The sequence below is a fragment of the Miniopterus schreibersii genome (genome assembly GCF_964146895.1).
Source record: "Miniopterus schreibersii genome assembly, chromosome: 12".
Taxonomy (NCBI): Eukaryota; Metazoa; Chordata; class Mammalia; order Chiroptera; family Miniopteridae; genus Miniopterus; species Miniopterus schreibersii.
The window spans coordinates 43,998,280-44,012,082 of record NC_138112.1 but is presented as its reverse complement, the minus strand read 5'-3'; the positions used below and the strand labels follow the sequence as shown (position 1 = coordinate 44,012,082).

Below are 13,803 nucleotides of genomic sequence, written 5' to 3'. Positions count from 1 at the left end.
TACAAATTGCTTAACACCCGAAAAAAGTAGCCGCCCAAGGGAGGGAAGGGATCCACTTAAAGGTGGTTATCACAGGGCATTTGCTCCCTGTCCTGCCGATCTGCTCTACCAACTCCCCATCTCAAGCCTCTCACATACCCCTGGCTGCCCAACTCCCATCCAGCATCCTGGGTGTGGTGTGACCTCCTCAGGAAGTCTGCTTGGCCCATACAGTTGGGTTGGGTGCCTGTATCAGACTCTGCTGCTCCATCTAATCCCTGGCATCCCTTTACTATTTCTCTGTTCCCCTTTTGGAATGCTATTGCTTCTTGCAGCCCACGCCTGTGAGTTTTCTCCAGGGGAGGTGCCCTGGGTCCCCTGGCAGCGGCCTGTATAGTGTCTGGGGATGTATGTGCCTGTGCTCACAGCAGTCCCTAGCTAATGACTAGCAGGATGGGAGTCTGAAAGCCCAGGTTCTTCCTCTTGTTGGGACAGACTCTGAGACCTGGCTTATACTCCAGAGTTCCCCTTCTGGGTCAGCAGGAAACCATTCTTAGTGCGGTTTATGCCTCTAATCTCACCCTTGTTGGGCCTCTCCTCCTACCTTGTCCTGCTTTCCCAATCTCTTTCTGGTTTCTCCTGGGAGCACTACTTGAAAAATTGTTTATGCACTAATCTGTCAGGGGGCTGAATCGAAGATGTGCTCCCATAGCCCCCTGGGCATGCCCCTATTATAATATGATCACGATGAGTTCTAATTCCCTACACTCTAGGTACCCTGCCACTGGACTGGGAGCTTTCTGAAGGCAGGGACTGTGTTTGTCCACATGAGTATCTTAGGACCAACTCAGGACCTGCCAATGGACTCAATGAGAGCTTGTGAATGAATGAACCACGAGCTCCAGCTACCAGAATCAATTCCAATGGAAAGTTGGACCTTGGAAAATATCTTGGCACCTCTAAGCACAGGTCCTAAGCAGGAACTGAACTGAATACTTTCCTGAAAATGGAGTGAGAGGGGATGCCAGCTGCTGGACCGAGGACTAAAATAACCACTTCTTCCTTGTGCTCTTTTGTGCATTTTTACCAGCACAGTTTTGGCCTTTGCTTGTGGATCCCGTTTCCCAACAGGAACATTACTCTTAGAAATGTGCATATATGTTTATATCCGTCTTCTTCACTTTTAATTCCTCTGCAGGCTCTTGGATTCTACCACAGGGTCTACATTCATGTCTTAACTTTTGTCTCACTGTTGGTGACTAACCTGCCTTAGAATTCTACCCTGATCCTTACATCTGCCCCATTAGGTCTGCTGACTGTTATCCTCAGATGTCCTCAGTCTCCATGTAGCCCTATCAGCTGCCCTTTCCAGATGGCAGGACCTGAAGTGTTAGATTCTAATCACGACGCCCCCCCGGTCCACTTCTCTGTCCCCACCCAGTGCCAGCACAGTGTGGAATGTGGTTGTGACAGAGAAGCCTGATCTGTTACCACCGCACCATCCCCAGCACGTCCAGGCAGGCCTGGGCAGGTCGCCAGGGGTTTTGTTGACATGAAGGATGGCCCATGAGTTTCCCAGAAGGAACTGTGATGAAGCCTTGGAGCTGACACTTTGCCCAGATGGGGACCTGAGCAGGTTGGGAGTCCTCACACGCTTAGTTATTTGGGGTTTGGGAAGCTGGTTGGCCATGGGCTGAATTTATCCTAAGGGAAGATACCAAGGACCACTTGTCTAATTTATTTGGAGTTTGGGAGAGGCACAGAAAGAACAAGTCATATAAAAGATATGAAAGGGCCCGAGAGAAAGAGGGCCCTGCTGGAAGTGAGGCCACCAGCTCAGTCAGAGGGCCCTCAAAGCCGGTCTAGGAGGGGAGAGAGTCATTGGAAAGGGCTGGTCAGTTGTAGAGAAAAGGTGCCTAAGTCTCAGGGACTGAAAAAAGAAAGTGCTTGAAAATGAACTTATGTCCCTTTCCCCTTGCTAAAGGGGCAAATGCCATCCTTTCATCAAACATTCACAGGTAAGCTATGAGCACTTGAGAGCCGGGCTGTGCAGGAAATGACGGTGACCTTGGCTGAGCAGTCTAACTAGAGGGCAGAGGAGACGTTAATGATTTACAGCCTGGGGCCTGGGGATCCCTTCCAGCCGGACTCGCTGCAGATCACAGCACAGGGAGCTACAGAAGGAACCGCGCAGATGAAAAGGCTCCGTGCAAGATGATCCCAGGAGGAAGGCCTGGGCAAGCAAGCCTGGTTTCAAGTTCTCTCTCCTTATCTCCACCACTGCCCATTCCAGATCCTCACCTCTCACGCCCGCACAGTTGTCAGAGACGCCAAACAAATCTCCTCTCCTTCCCCCTTCCTCCTCTCCTTCAACAAATATGTATCGAGTGTCTTCCTTGCACCAGGCACTAGGGAACCGGCAGTGAACAAAACAGATAAAAATCTCTGCCCCAGTGGAGACTGCATTCTAGAAGGAGTACACAAGCACACACGCAGCACGTCGGAGAGCGATAAGCCATGGAAAGAAGGGGGACAGGGAGTACTGGCCATAATGGGTGGGGAGGGGTTTGCAGTGTTAAAGACAGGTGGGAGAAGGCCTTGCATTTGAAATTTTTATTAAGCTTCTCTGCGCTAGCCACTGTGTTGGGCATACATCCTAAATGAAAGGATGTGATTTTTGTCCTTGTAAAGCTCACTGTCTAGTTTCTTTTCTGCACACCTTGAATCTCTCCCTAATAGGGCTACCCTGGTGACCTTTCTGCAACATGGGGACCATCACATCACTACCCTGCTTAAAACCCTTCAATGACATTTCAAGGCCCTTGAGGATCAAATTCTGGTTCCTGAGCAGGTTTAAGCCCTTCAATCCCTGTCTCATTCCCATTCCAGTCCAGGGTCCAGTCATGGCCACCCTCCCCTCTAGCTAGGTAGCCACAGGTCTAATTTTTCTAGAATTCACCCTGGTTTGTGCTGCTTTACCTTCCAAAGTGTCTCAGTTTATAAATAATATAGTCACGTTCTGAGTAATACACACCCAATTCTTCCACTATACAAAATATCCACTATTCTTCCAAAACACGCTCTACTTCCAGCTCGGCACTTTGCTCAAGCTCTCCCCAAGGTTTGAGTTACCCTTTCCTGCCTTACTTGTTTGACGAAATTCTTTATCCTTAAAAGCCGACTGCAACGTTGCTGTCCCTCTGTTTTGCAGCGTGTCTCGCCACCCTCACCCCTCTGCTTGAGAGCATCATTTGTTCCTACAGCACTCATCCTTTCTCTAATACCGTGTGCTTGGCTCGGTCTCTACCTCCGCGCTAGAAGGCCTGTGCACTGCTCAGCCCCGTGTCCCCAGGGCCTGTCACAGCATCTGAACCATGGCAGGTTCTGAGTAAATGTTGATTAGGTTGACTGCAAAAAAGGTTGTGCTCCAGCTGCAAATATAATGGCTTAAAGCGTTAAATGCTTTCAAGGAAACTGCTAGAACTTGAAGACGGGATCCACCATTCATTCCCCCCTCCCCCGCTCCCAACCTCTCACATAATTTCTTCAGCATAAAGTGAAGTCGGGACCCCCACAGTGGCTCTCTTGTTGACCTGCACCTTAATTTTCCGGCTCACAGGCGCTCACTCACCTGTGCTCCGTAATGGCTCAGCCTCCCAGCCCCCTTGCCTCCTGGGGGAGAGCCATTGTGACACATGCCTTAGCTCTGAGTCTTAGGTCGGGAGAGCAAAGAAGGATATTCTCAGCCCGAGGACTGGCGCGGAAAGGAAGTGAGATGCAGGGTCAAGAGTAGGAGCAGGAAAAAGCATCCCTTATTCAAAGCTCACCTGAGAACTGTCTAAAAAGGGAAACATGCAAAGGGAAGTTTTGGCCTCAGCAGCAATTTTTCAAGCAGCTGGAAAAGACATGGACAATTTTATGTTCATCGGTCCTGAGAAAAGGAGGCGTATGGAAGACATTTAACCAATGACTCTAAATCTAGGAGGCCAATGGTTAGAAGAGGGGATGGAGACGATGAATGAACATGGTGTGATGTTTAAATCCTAGCCTGCTACTCACTCAGCTGTTTTTATTCATTCCCGTTCAGTCGTATTTGCACAATGAAAATGGAGTGTCTCCCTTAGATGGGCACTGTGTGGGGCATTCAAAATACAGTGGTGAGTAAGACAAAGACCCTGTCCATGCCCAATTAGTAAGGAAGTCAGAAGATAACCAAATGCTCATAAGATGGAAGGGCTCGCCCGGGCGGGCAGGCCTCAGCGGTTGAACGTCGACCTAGGATCCAGGTGATCGGGGTTCTATTCCCGGTCAGGGAACATGCTCGGGTTGCGGGCTCGATCAGTGACTCTCTCATCATTGATGTTTCTATCTCTCTCTCTCCCTCTCTCCTTTCCTCTCTCTGAAATCAATAAAGATATATTAAAAAAAAAAAAAAAAAGATGAAAGGGCTCATTTTAAAAGGTGGCAAGTGCTCCGACAGAAGCATGCATAGGCCTCTGAGTGCGAGTAACAGTGCTGGGAGCAAGTCCAGGCTCACCTGCAGGAGGAGACCTGGAGCTGTGAGTTGAAGCATGGGCGGGGTCAGGCAGGGGGGCCTTTGGTGGCTCCCGGTGGCTCCGGAGGTGGGGTAACAGCAGGTGGGAGGCCTTGTGCCAGAGAAGCGTGGCCCACAGAGTTGATTTAGAGCCCAGAGGGTGAAAGAGAAGGTGGACAAGATGAGGCTGAAGAGAGAGGAGGGGGCAGATCATGAGTCTGCATTGAGCATGGATGACAATGGAGGATTGTAGCGGGGGGGGCGGGGGTTGTGATATATGAGTCACCTGATCAGATATGCACTCTGAAAACTTTATTTTAGCTTCAGGGTAAAAGGATTCTGAAGTGGAGAAATCCTTTAGAAAGCCCCTGCAAGAATCCAGGTCAGAGATGGGTGGGGGTTTGGACTAAGGAGGGGCCCATGAGACTTCCCATAACCTCTCAGAGTCTCTGTGGAATCCTGGAAAGGGGGTGATGGGCCAAAGCTCGGGGCAAGTCCACAGGCTGTGCCTACTGAGAGCGCCCACTGGAGACGCGGTGTCCCTTCCCCCTGAGGAGGCAGGCTGCCGACGCTTGGTCGGTGCTCCCGGAAGGTTCAGCTCTGCTTTCTCAGATGATTTCTGTTTTATTCCCAGAAGCAGCCCTGTATTTGTGCAGGGAAGTGGGGACAGGAAGTGGCCCAAGACATACTGTAGAAAAGTTCCTTTCCAGAAAATTTTTTTAAAAAACATATCTTTATTGATTTCAGAGAGAGGAAAGGAGAGGGAGAGAGAGAGATAGAAACATCAATGATGAGAGAGTCATTGATTGAGCCCGCAACCCAGGCATGTGCCCTGACCGGGAATCGAACCCCGATCGCCTGGATCCTAGGTCGATGCTCAACCGCTGAGCCACGCCTGGCCGGGCTCCAAAATATTTTTGAGGTGTAAAAAATGAGGACAAACTACATAGATCCCAGGAGGATATCTCTCCCCTCCCCTCCCCTCCCCTCCCCTCCCCTCCCCTCCCCTCCCCTCCCCTCCCCTCCCCTCCCCTCCCCTCCCCTCCCCTCCCCTCCCCTTCTCCCTCTCCCTCTCTCTCTCTCTCTCTCTCCCTCTCTCCCTCCCTCCCTCTCTCTCTCTCTTACACACACACACACACACACACACACACACACACACACACCCCAGTGTGAGGTTCCTCGGGTAAAACATGGCATGGATAGGGAGGGAAGTGCCCTGGCTAGGAGGGGTGTTGACTCTGGAAAGTGTTATATCTGAGGCTTCCTTGGAAACCCCTTCCTGTCTCTTACAGCCAACCCAGTAATGAAAGTTGCATAGGACTGTGATCGGGTAACTCAGATAAAGGCCGCTTGTGTTCACCCTGGGGTGTGCGGTATCAGGTAACATGCTCTTCCAAAGAAATAGAGTGGCCGTCCTCCAACTGAGAAGGCCTCCCCCGCTTCGTGTGGACACTGGAGCAAAGGCTTCAGCGTTGGTTAGTTTACAAAGTGCAGCTAAGAGACCGACACGTTTGGGGTAATCCGATGCTGTAACTGTAAGCACAGAGTTGCTTCTGGCTAAGAGGAACATGTCATTTCACTATTTTCCCTCTGGAAGAAACAACCAATGCAGGCAAGTTCATGTTGAAGCATTGAAAGTAAATCATTCATTCCTGAAGACTAATCTGGGCAAGAACATTTTGCAAAACTGACTGTAGCATAAAGGATTCCTACCTTGAAAGCTTGCAGTCAAGAAGGCCTCCCTTTCCTTTTCCAAATCATGATGACTTTAACTCCCACAGCCGGATTGTCAGTAAATAGCTTCCCTCCAAGTGTCCCTTGATTATTGCAGACACCCGGGGCAAGCCCCCCCTCCTCTCTGGGTTGGCTGCCCACTCATCCGGAGCTCCCTGCTGTTCCAGCCGCGGAGGAGAGCGCCAGCCACCCCACCCAGAGCCTCCTCATGAAAAAGGAAACTTGGCTGGGAAATGCTCTCCTTGCCTTTGACAGGATCCCGTTGCTGCTACATTCAAAGCAAACTGTAGGGGGCGAGAGTGGCAGCAGGGAGGCCTGTTAAGAGCCTACTGATTGCAGGTGAAAGAGGATGCAGTTTGCACCTGGGTAGTGGCAGTGGCCCTGATGACGTGGTTGGGCTCTGGGTATATTTTAAATATATCATATTGCCTTATTTAAAAGTATGAGGAGTCCAGGATAACTCCAAGGCCTTTGGCTGAGAACTAGCATGGATGGAGCTGCCATCAGCTGCCATCACATTCACTGAGAAGAAAATTAGTGCCGTCTATGTTGCTTGCCTGAATGAGCCATAAAATTGTCACCTACTACTTATTCAGCCTAATACTGGGAACCACAAATGCTGTTTTCCCATCTTATTTATTGAAGGTTATATTTACTTGGAGCAAACACATTAGAATTCACTTGTCAAGCCACAAAGAAAACTTTCAACATGTCACTTTAAAGTAGCAATTTGAGGAGCCACATTTTTTATCATACTCTAATAACCTTAAAAATAAATTATTAAAAGATGAAAGAAAATCTTTACTTAAGAATTAAGAAACATGCACCTAGATAGTCTTTGGCTCAATGAGGAAATCAAAAGAAAATTTTATTGCTAAAAGGCAATAAAAAAAAGGGAAACAAAAAACCCCAATGACCCAGCAATGGCCGCCCTCGGGAAATCTATGGCCTAGAACACTCTTACAAGTGTTACTCTTACGATTAGAGAAGAAAGATTGAAAAGCAGGGAAACTAAGGACTTGTCTTAAGGAGCTAGTGAAGCAATAACCAACCAAAAGAAACTAGAAAATTGAAGCTAATCTTAATTGAATGAGTTCATTAAATTTTAATTTATTGATTTATTAAAATGTAACTACAACATTTATTTAAAAGCTTAAATAAACCTGAAAGCGGATTCCTTAAAATAGCTAAACCCTTAAGAAACCGAAGTAAGTAAAAAAGAGAGAAAACAAAACAGGGAGCTTTAACCCTATAGCAATAAATTCAAGAATTGAGAGAGAAAAGATGACTTTGTGGCATGGTACCTGTTACTAACACTGACTGAAGAGGAAGAGAGAACTTGAACAGACCAATTACCATTACTTTTAAAACTGACTAAAGATGTACAATTCAAAACAGTCCCAGAACCAGAGGGCTTCACAGATTGATAACAAACCATTGTTGGCTCCCTCTCCCTCTCTTATAACCCAGACACACTATTTGGTTCTACTGTGAATAACTGTTATGTAGTCATATTGTTTGAATTATTTTTATTGGTTCTCTACTTTAGAAATCAATCTATAGGCCAAGAAAACTCAATTATGACTGTACTACAATATTCAAGTGTTATGAATACCTTGACGTGTTAAAATGTGATTAGTTGAAAAAATAGGATGGTATAAGGGGAGAAGTAAATGGCAGTGTAAGTGCATCTAATAGAGAGCAAATGTATAAATATGTATAAATTTGATTGGTCAAGAAATAGAGGTTTAAGTATATGATTTAATGGTAATCATCAGAAGAACTCAGAGTAAGACTATTGCTTACAAAGATCAAGAAAGGAGAGAGGGAACAGAAAACGAAAGTGGGTGGTGGAGTAAGTATGCTGACTTCACCATATTTCCTGTTGAGGAGTTGGTAGATGCTGCCTAAGATGGGTAAATAATAAAATAAGCATCTAAGCATAGAAGAAAGTTCGGGTGGTAACCATCAGAATTCAAAATAGAAACAGTGTGAAGAAAGCAGTCACTTCTGGAAAGTGAAACTGGGTGTAAAGGAGATACAGTGCTTAAATTTTATTTTTCACTCTTATGTTCTGTTTGCATTTTAAAAATCAATTCTTATAAATAGCAACATTCATATATGCATACATAAAAATAGAGGAGAAAAAGCCAACACAATGGGGTACTCTTTGGGGAAGGGGAAGAGAGAAAAGGCCCTGGTTATAGCATGGCCAAGAAAGCTCATGGGAAGACAACTGATGAGCAGTTTTCAGTTGTTTGTGGTGGGGTGTGCCCTGCGAGTCACCCGTCACCACTCCCACGCAGTCTGCATTGCTCCCAGATGGATCAGAGGTCCTCAAGAGCTATTGCATTGGGCACTCAGGTGAACTCAGGGTGAACACAAACAGCACATGTGGACTCTGGAGCTGCACCACAAGGAGACAGCTGGCACACCGGTTACAAAGTGGATCCACCAGTTTCTATCTTTGTTTTTGTTTTTTTAAAAAATATATCTTTATTGATTTCAGAGAGAAGGAGAGGAAGAGAGAGAAACGTCAATGATGAGTCATTGATCGGCTGCCTCCTGCACACCCTCACTGGGGACTGAGCCGGCAACCTGGGCATGTGCCCTGACCAGGAATTGAACCTCGACTGCCTGGATCATAGGTTGATGCTCAACACTGAGCCACGCCAGCCAGGCACCAGCTTCTACCTTGAGGAGTCAAGGTCTATAGGAGGAGTCATATATGGAAACAGTCCTTTGCTTGGGACTGTATGAAGATGAAACATGGAACATGGTGAACATGAAAAAGGAAACTCCTGAAAAATCAGGGAGATCACCATAGAGAAGGTGACCTCTGAGTTATATGGTGAAGGTTGAGTAGAAACTTGCCAGAGAAGAAAAAGCCTTCCTGGCAGAGGAGGAGGAAAGGGCCTGATAGGAGGAGGCATGTTCCTGAAATGGTGGGTGGGTGGTGTGGCTGGGCCAGAGGCTGTACGGGGCGGGGAGACTGACAGGAAGGAAAACTAGAACAGGGGTGAGGCGGATCATGGAGCATGTATGTAAGTGAAGAGCCTAGGCATTAGCTCCTAGTGGTGAAGCATCAGTGAAGGGCTAGAAGTGGGAAAATGGTATGATCAGCTTTGTGTTTTAGAAAGATCTCCATAACTTTTGACACTTAAGGGAACAATCAATATTAGCTGTTATTATTAATATGATTTCAGTGGAGTCTTCTTATCTTGGGGTGAGAGAGATGGCATACAGAAGTTTCTACATGTAAAAAGAAGCCTGGAGGGACATGGGAGGGACTACGAGCATTAGGATTCTGTTCAGAATTTTGAAACCAAAGTAATGTTGATCATTGGCTAAAGTCCTGCTTCACAGGAAGCAGTTTGTGGCTAGTTTGTCCTCAGGTATGCCTGCTGGCACCACTGACCAGGGGGTGAGGGGAAGGGCACAGCAACGGCAGCAATTCTGTAGGAGAAACTGCCTTCATAGAGTAAGGTGTTAGCCAGCCCCACACCCGGCTATAGGGTCTGACCCCTGCTGGCCTAACCCCAGCCTTGGGTTTTAAATCTTGTTTTCCCAACACAGCTGGCAGCAGCTGCCTTCACTTTTCCTCGACCTTCTCTCCACTGACACTCCCTCCCACATGAGCACTCTCCACTGAAAGGCACCAAGAGTCACCCACCATCTGTGAGCTAGGCCTATTCAGTATGCTTTTTAACAGATCGGAGGCCAGGTTTTGTTTTTTTTTGTTAATTGCATGCCAAGCTGTCACCTAGAGCTTAGTGAAGGGTATGAACATACCTATAAATTATCTGGTATTCAAAGGCGATTTTGATACTCCTATCAGGAGCCTCTTTATGCTCAAATGAGCATGCGGTATTTTGCAAAGGTAAGCATTCCCAGGGAGCTGCTCATTATTTGAAACTAAGGATCTTGGGTGGCTGCAAACAGCAATTGATAGATCCCAGGAGTGCTTCACCATGTCACATGAATTTATAGTTGGTGTGCAACACTCTTGGGAGATATTTCAAAAAGTAAGAGCGCCCCATTGGATGTTTCACAGTTCATAAGCAGCTCATGTGACAGCAGGGATGAGATTCAAAGGGAACCTCAGGGATCTGCGTGGCCCTGATGGGAGGCAGAGTTGCCCCTGGGCAGCACTGTTGTTATTGAGGGGTTAGGGTGGTGTCATGAGGGTGTTGTTGAGTCATAACTATTGAAGGAGTGGAACCTGCAATGAAATTCTTCTGGGGTGTGGGAGGAGACATCTAATTTCAGATTCACCTCCTCTCCACTTTCTCTACTCTTTACAGCTGGATCTGCTGATGGTTCTAACAACAAGGTCAAGCTTGTCCTAAATTTTGAGCCAATCTCAACAGGCTTGCAGTCATTCATCTTTTTATCTTTTCATTTATTCAGCTCATGCACATACACTGTGACAGGCATTGTTCAAGGCATAAAGGGATAAGGGAATATAGAAGGCATGGTTTTTCCCTCGAAGTAGCTTACCACTTAAGGCTAGAAATGAACCCATAAATCACCCTAATCTTCAATTTGTTCTTCCAGGTCCTGCCCTGCCCCAGAGTCAGTCTCTGCCTGACTCTGACTTGCTCCACTACATCTGCCCAATACGCTCCCCCTTCCAGCCTTGTGCTACCGGGAAGCGAGAGTGCCTCACACCTAACTTCCAAGTGATGGGACTGTCTCACACACAGCAGAGCGAAGGGCAGAAGAATAAAGGAGGTGGAACCTACTGAGAAGGCAAGGTGGTCAAGAGTAGGTGCAGGGCAGGGCTTGAACGTTTGATAGGACAGGGAGGAATGGGGAAATGCAGTGGGTCTGCCCATATCGGTATCTGTTATCTAAAGCTTAAATTTTTAGCTTTGTCATAAAAAAGAAGTTTGGTATGATTCCCAATATTTTATAGTGGTCAGGACCAGTGGTTTGAAGTCAGGCCAACCTGAATTCAAGTCCGTACTTTTCTCAGACCCAGGTAAAAGAGGCCCCTACCCAGGTCCCCCTTCCCCACTCTACACACACATGCACACACACAGCACACTTGAGAATGGCTTCCTTAAAGTTTTCCAAATGCTTCTCTGGTGCTATCTAGGTCCCCTAATCTCAGATGGAATCTGCATGGGCACCGTTTCCCTACTTGGGGGCTGTCTCTGACCCTGTACCCCATGCATGGGGTCAACAAGATGTCCCGTTTCCTCTTTCCAGGAAAGCAGCCTGGTTATCCAATTGCTTCTGTTGGGTTGTATGGTATTTCTTTTACATTTGAGATTAAGCTGCTTAAACAGTACTGAATTTTATACTCTCACTCCTGTACCACAAAAGATTACTTCAAGGCTCTGACTACCAATGTCCACCACTGGCCCTTGGGCTCGAGCTGCACATGTGTCTGTGCTTAGACTCATGTGTCTATGTTCTGACCACAGTGCTGGCTCCAGGCTGCAGACCCAAGAGGGGCGGGGGGATGGCAGGCTCCCTTCACTCTCTGCACTCCTCCTCAGGCTTCACAGTATGCACAACAGCAGTCATCTGGGTGGCCATGTCTATCTACTCTGGGTGGTTTTTGAGACTAGCTGTCACTTTGCAAGATCAGTGGGTCTTCTGATTGATGATATCCTCTCCTTCCATCAACCAATATGATGTCATCTGCTTTCCTGAGTTGGTCTTTTTTTTTTTTTTTTAAATATATTTTTGTTGATTTCAGAAAGAAGAAGGGAAAGAGAGAGATAGAAACATCAATGATGAGAGAATCTTTGATCAGCTGTCTCCTGCACACCCCCTGCTGGGGATCGAGTTGGCAACCTGGGCATATACCTTGACCGGGAGTCAAACCTTGATCTCCTGGATCACAGGTAGACTCTCAACAGCTGAGTCACACCTGCTGGGCTCCTGGGTTGGTCTTGAATTGTGTTGGACCATGCAGACATTCCTGTACTGAAGGAACTGTTCTTGCTTTGCAATGGACCCCTCACCTATCTTTTCCTCCCACTGTTCAAGGTTTATTTGGCATTTCAGTTGGTATGACACTAGGATAGTTAGCTGCATTATATATGTAAGCTTTTCATTTTACATTATATAGCGATGTACATTATTCTGATACATACAGTACACAAAATAAGGTTTTTTAGAACAGTAATGCTTAAGATATGCAATATTGGATTTATACATTGGATCCCAGGATGTGATTAATTGGAGAAAAAAAGTTGGACTAAGCATGTTGAGTAAAGAAACCACAGTTATATAATACAGTGAACACACATCTAGTTTGAAGGGCAACTGCAGTGTGTGCTACATTGGCAGTGGTGCCTTTCAGGAGGTAGAACTATTTCACACTAACTAGTTTAGGACCACACAAGATAAGGACCATCCAGCATCAGGATGCAGATGCAGAGTTTTATGAGCCATTACTATTTCTATCTTTCGGAAACTGATGTTTTAGTCAGAGATCAGAAAAAGGACAATATGCACATCTCCAGCTAAAATCCTGCTGTAGCCTAGACAGTGAGGGGGTATGACATTAGAAGACTTTAAAACTGCAGCTGTTTCTGCATCCCCCAAAGTGTATCTGTACTCTTCTTCAAACGGGCCTCTTCCTCAGGTGTCAGAGCCACCTTCACAACATCTGAGATTCCATTCTGTCCCAAGATGCAAGGAACACTAAGGAAGACGTCTTCTATTATTCCTTAATCATGATGGAAATTGGATGCACACACCCAAGGTTCTTCATTATACTTCCTGCCAAATCTGCCACAGATAGTCCAGTGGCCCAGGATATGTAGCCTTCCAGTTCAATCACCTTATAAGCATTGTCAACCACCCATCTGCATTAGTGCCTAAATCAGGGTTCAGATTCTCTAGGGAGACACCAGCAACATTCACTCCACTCCATACAGGCTCACTAGAGTCTTCATGCTCCCCAAGGACCCACCCATGACAGCTTAATGGGTGAACTCCCAGCCTCTCCCCCATTAGGTAATGGAACCAGGCTGAATCCAGATTGCAACCACTTCCAATAACATGATTTTTTGGAAAGCCACTTATCTTCCAAGCCACATAGATCAAGACATCCACTGGATTGGAAACAATAAGCAATGTGCATTTAGGGCTGTTTTACAACATTAGGAATGATGAATTTAAAAATGTTCATGTTATACCAAACCAAATCAAGACGGCCTTCTCCCTCTTGTTGATGTGCCCCAGCTGTGATAATAACCAGCTCGGAGTTTGCAGCCATGCCCAGTCAGGCCAATCCTTGCCTATCTTAAAAAAGATTATTTTGGTTTTACATTTCCTCTTCTGTCCTAGTCCACCATGCGTTTGGACCAGAGGTTTCAGGGAAAGAGAGATTAAAATGGCCTTAAGGAGTTAAGGCTGTTGGAGAAAGAATGGATTTGATAAGAAAACAGTTAAGGAATCAAATTTGTTTTCTTTGGAGAAGGCAAACGGGTGGTTAAGTTCTTGCCTTTGAGTATAGGCAATGATTTTATGCAGGGGATACAGACAAATTATTCCTTATGTCTGAAAAGACTAACAAGAGGGAATGAAATTAA

At 46.5% G+C, this 13,803-nt stretch overlaps 1 pseudogene across 1 annotated transcript; it reads right to left on the bottom strand.

Annotated features, from left to right (window-relative positions):
* Positions 1-12,710: 12,710 nt before the first annotated feature.
* Positions 12,711-13,487, bottom strand: LOC308565540 (L-lactate dehydrogenase A chain pseudogene; annotated as a pseudogene). The gene has a single exon. The product of its transcript is annotated as an L-lactate dehydrogenase A chain pseudogene (transcript).
* Positions 13,488-13,803: the final 316 nt, after the last annotated feature.